Raw genomic sequence first — 5,709 nt, 5'->3', positions numbered from 1 at the left:
CATAAAACATAGATGGGTATTTTGGGAAAACTTACTTAAGTTCGATCGATTGCATGCACCCCCCCACCCCCCCCCCCCCCTTTTTATTAGAAAAAGTATTTTTGTAAAACAATTCTTTTATTAAAAATCTACCAACTCCTTAGTTTGAGTTCAGACACAACCGAGAGTATTTCTGAATCCCTCAAACCAAGGCTCTGAAACCAACTTGAAATGTCCTAAAATTTAAGACCAAAAATTTCATTTTAATTATAATAAGACCATCAACCAAAACTAATTTATAAGACCATAAAAGGAAATCAAATTATATTAGTCAATCATCTCAATACATCAGAGTCAAATAAACGGAAGTCATGGTGTGTGAGATGCGATCATCCCGATCTCTTCCCCTTCGATCTAGAAGTAACTGATACATAAACTAAAAATCGTAAGCACCAAGCTTAGTGAGTTCCCCAAAATATTGCATACCATTCATATCAACATACATTAGGCCATGCTCGACAACCATCGGGCCCCGCTCGAAACAAATATGTTAATGATGTAAGATGGGCCCTGCCTCATCACATTCATTAGGAACCACATGACATCGGGATCCGCTCGACATTCATACTAATAAATAAAACACATGCAAGGATCATTAAGATAAATAGGATACAATACACTCATCAGGCCCCACCTGGCATCGGACCCTGCCGGTATACATAACACATACCACACATTCAAGAGTCATAAAGACAACTAGCATCCTAATCATAATAAACCATGGGCCAACATTGGTGCCTTCGACCCGCCAATCATAGTTAGGAGACTCACCTCAAACTATTGAAAATCATATAAATGCTCGGAATTATGATATGGAAAGTCCCCGTGTTAATCAAGCAAAAAACACTAATTAATAACTGGGCCATAAGCCATAAATAAGAATATTTCTCATTTGTCCAACTCCCAAGGTGAAAGAACATTTTACCCTTTCCTCACTTGGCCTAATAATCGAGGCCCAACCTAATGGTTCCAAAAGCCCAATATGGCCTAAATTCCTAAATAAAACTCAAAGCCCACTATGGGCCCAAATCCAAAAAGGCCCAAAACCTAAAAATGGCCCAAGGTCAGAAAGACTAGTGACCCAACAAGGCCCAAACCCCTAATAGTAAAAATACGGCCCGAACTGTAAAAATAAACAAAAGTCGACAACTATTGAGTACGTCCGACGTACTCAGACTTACGCCCTACATACTCCTTTAGCAGGTACGTGTTGTGTACGAGATAGATATGCCCAACGTACTAAGAAGCGTGCATGATCGGGGACTCGACAACGTATGCGTATTGTACGCTTGAGTACACCCAACGTACGTTCCCATTAAGCCTTTTCCATTAAGTGCTTAATACTTGCAACCAAACATCCAAACTTCATATCCAAGTCTTGTGAAACTTCTTAATCCATAAATTCATGAACTTGTAGCCTTTGCATGGCTCAAAAGTACCCAAACCTTACTTTTAACATTTTGCTCTCACCAAATGCACCTAAACACATGCATGGTTGATCCACAAAAATCAAGATGATAACTTTATTGATCAGGGACCTCTGAAACATCAAGAGAAGCAACTCCTAACTTTTGGAATGGCAAAACCCCACTAGATCTCATTATAGGACCAAAAAGGGACCAAAACTTCATAAAGACCAGATCTACACATACAAGGAGCAAGTTCCAACATTTATACCTTGATGAAGTAGGTAATGATGTGAGAAATCTAGATTACAAACTCTTTTTTGATCAAGGCTCCTTCTTCCAGGCTCTTCTTCCTCAAATCTCACCAACACATACTAGAAACACACACACACAAGAAGGTTAAATCTCTTCAACAAGGGTTAGGGTTTCGAAATGGGGCTCAATGGGCAATTGAGGCTGAGGAATGAGAGGATCACATATCAAAATGTTGTTTAAATAGGGTTCGAACTATAAATTTTAGGTTTTTCCCCCTAAGTGCTTTGCCTAGCGTACTTCAAGTTTTCCAAAAATGGAAAAACTGCCCTTTCAGGACCAAATTTGCAAAACCTTTACACTCCAAGGGTCAAAAAGAAAAGTACCTTGAATCGGGTGTTACACTACGACATCTGAAGGAAGCCTTACATCAGCTCCAGGCTATGGTGAGCCCCTACCAGGAGAGACCCTGCAGATGTACCTGGTAGCATCCGTCAAAGCCATATCACCGGTACTGACCGTCGAAAGGGACTAGAAGCAACAACCGATACACTTCATGAGCAGAGCATTGTAGGGCATAGTGTTCAATTACCTAATTCTAGATAAATTAGTCCTCGCACTGCTTTACATAGCGAGACGCCTCCGATGCTACTTCTAGGTTCACAAGGTTGAGGTTCTAACCTGCTTCCTAGTGAAGCAAATCCTCCTAAGACCAGACATGTCGAGATGGCTAGCGAAATAGGCCATCGAGGTAGGAGAGCATGACATAGATTACCGACCACAATCTGGCATTAAATCTCAAGCTCTAGTAGAATTCTTGGTAGAAATCCCTAGTACGCTTATAGGGGTACCGAAGGATGTATCGATAGATCCCTCAGACCCTAAAGTGAACAAAGAGGTGTGGGAGTTGCATACTGATGATGTTGCAATCATGGAAGGATCCAAAGTAGGTTTGATCCATAAAAACCCCGTTGGTGATGACATCACATATGCTCTAGGATTCAACTTCCATGTCTCCAATAATGAGGCCGAATATGAAGCACTTCTCGTGGGCCTTCGCCTAGCGCGATAGGTTGGAGCAAAACACCTCTCAGCTTTTAGCGACTCTTTGCTCATCACTAACCAAGTCAATGAAACTTATAAAGCCAAAGACCAAATGATGCAATGATACCTGGATGCAACATGGAAGTTAAGATATTCGTTCAAAAGATTTAGGATCAAGCAGATTTCCTAGGGAGGGAGGAGGGGAACGCGAGGGTTGATGCTCTCAGCAAGTTAGCATTGACATCGTTCAATCACTCGAAAACAGAAAAATTGATACTCTGCCCTAACTGGACCAAGCCCTATCTAGACTACCTCCTATATGGCATCCTCCAAAACAATCATACCTTAGCCAAAAAAGTCAAAGTCAAATCCCCGCAGTTCACCATAAAGGAGAAACATTTGTACAAGAGAGGGTATCTAGCACAGTAGCTTAGATGCATCGCCCAAGCGGAAGGAAAATTGTTCTTGTAAGAAAGCCGTGTAGGTGAAGTCGAGGTGCATGAAGGTGCACGGGCGCTCGCACGAAAGATACTCTGCCTAGGAGTATACTGGCCCGACATATATAAGGACATAACTACACTCATAAAGAAATGCCTGGAGTGCCAAGCCTTCACCCCCTTTCAGAACCAACCCACCATGCCTCTAACAAGCATCAACAACACCTAGCTTTTTCATCAGTGGGGCATAAACATCGTAGGATCATGCCCAGTTTCCCCGAGGGATACAATTTCTTGCTAGTCGATGTTAATTACTTTACTAAATGGATTAAGCTGAACCATTAACCACATTCACAGGTAGGAAAACGATAAATTTCATGCGGAAGAATATTCTTACGTGATTCAGTACCCCTAAAGTCCTGATTAGTGACAATGGGACTTAATGTGAGGGCAGCCTTATCAAAGTGTGGTGCGAGGAAAAGTAAATCCATCGACAGTTCACCTCAGTAGCCCACCCTCAAACCAATAGCCAAAATAAGGTATCAAATAAGATCATTTTCATGAAATATGACTTTAAATTTGTTTTCCTTGCAAAGTTTATGAACAAAACGAAGATTAACATGAAAATCAGGTATAACAAAAACATCAGTTAAAGATATAGAATTAGAAAAGTTCCTGTTTCCAATTTTAATAATCTTAGCAATCGACCCATTAGGATGATCAACTATAACACCCCGACCCCCAAGTATATGTTTTAAAGCATTATGTACATGTTTATGGACCTACTCGACGATTTGCTTCCCCCAACTCGTCATGTAGAGATGAGTTAGCCCGTGTGGATTATTAGACCTACTCAAGGAGTTGGAGGACCCTAACTCGACGAGTAGGAGCTAGAAGATGAAACCCTAATTTTTAGGGTTTATACCCTATTTAAAGGTGCTTAAGCCCTTACCTCCAGTCCCTTACTACGCCTTCACAGCCAAAAGAAACCCTAATCAGTGATACCTTGTTCTTGTGTGTTTGTGAGATTTAAAGTGTGTTTTCGTGCATTTTGTGTAGAAGGTTTCGAGCTTGGAGAAAATAAGGGCTTGTGAATCCGACTCTATCCTATCTTGGTATCATTTGGAAGACAACAAGTCATTACTTTGACTTCTCCCTAGCTAGATCTCTCCATGCTTAAGTTTAGGGCCATTTTAGCATATATGTGTGATCCATTTCAGCTATCGGCCATGATCTGAAGTTGCAACTTCATATCTGGACTCTTCCAGGTCTCAAACTCATAAAGCTATCAACTTTATCTTGTGTGAACCTCTCACCATTCCCTAAACCTCATTCTAGACTTGTGTTTTAGTGTTCTAAGCCTTTAAGACCTTGCATGCATGTAAAGTTTGCAACTTTACATGTAATTTGTGCCTTTGGAAGCTGGATCTATAATTTTGAGCTTTGGGGTAGCTTAAAAACGTCTGAATGGGAAATGAACTGAAGGGAATCGATGAGTTTCATGGTAAACTTGGCTAGTCTGATGAAGATTATACATTATGGGTTTCCGCATGGACTCGGTGAGTCAGCAAGACGACTCGACGAGTCAGTTATGCTTTTCCCAACTCTTAGACATGCATGGATTTGACGAGTTTCCTAGGAACTCGGCGAGTTAACTAGGATCTTCGTGACTTCTCGAGTTCTGGAAGGACTCGACGAGTCAGTGAGCTGCACTCGACGAGTTAGGTCAACATGGACTGTTAACATTGACCGTTGACCGTTGATTTTGACTTTACCAAGAGTTGACCATTTTGACTTCTAGGGGTATTTTGGTAATTTGGGAACTTATGTAATTGGATCATTGATGGATATAGGTGTTGGCGTTGGAGCTGTATTTGGAGAAGATTGATACTATCATTCCGAGCTACATGAGAGGTGAGTTTTCCTTACATACTAAAGGGTCGATGGCACCAATGCCGACCCTTTTTGGATTTGTATCCAGGTTATGTATATGATATGTTATTGATTTACATCCTGGAAGTTAGGATGGTGATATGCTTAGTGACTAGTTAGGTCGGTATCCTGGTATATAGGATAATGTTATGTTAGAGATCGGTTAGGTCGGTATCCTGGTTATAGGATGTTGCTATGATTAGTGATATGTTAGAACTATTTGACTATTATATATGGTAGTGTATGATATTTATGTGCACATGATTATTTGATTGCGGGTTGGGCGGAGGTGGACCTACTTTATGCTGAAGGCCAACATACCCAGGGCGGTCCGGATAGACTGAAGGCCCTACGAGGTGGTCCAGTTAGGCCGAAGGCCTGATGAGCAATCCGGATAGTCTGTAGGCCCTGTGAGGCGGTCCAGACGTGCCTAAGGCTCGAAGAGAGGTCTAGATATGCTAAAGGCATGTGAGGCGATCCAGTTAGCCTGAAGGCTCATTATGCAAGGTTTTTCTTATATGTTATTGATATGTTTTATCGTGTTGGTATTTTGGGGGTAACTCACTAAGCCTTCGAGCTTACATTTATCGATTATTGTT

Source organism: Lactuca saligna, chromosome 2, assembly GCF_052625555.1.
Source record: "Lactuca saligna cultivar CGN05327 chromosome 2, ASM5262555v1, whole genome shotgun sequence".
NCBI classification, from domain to species: Eukaryota; Viridiplantae; Streptophyta; class Magnoliopsida; order Asterales; family Asteraceae; genus Lactuca; species Lactuca saligna.
This window is presented reverse-complemented; position numbering follows the sequence as displayed.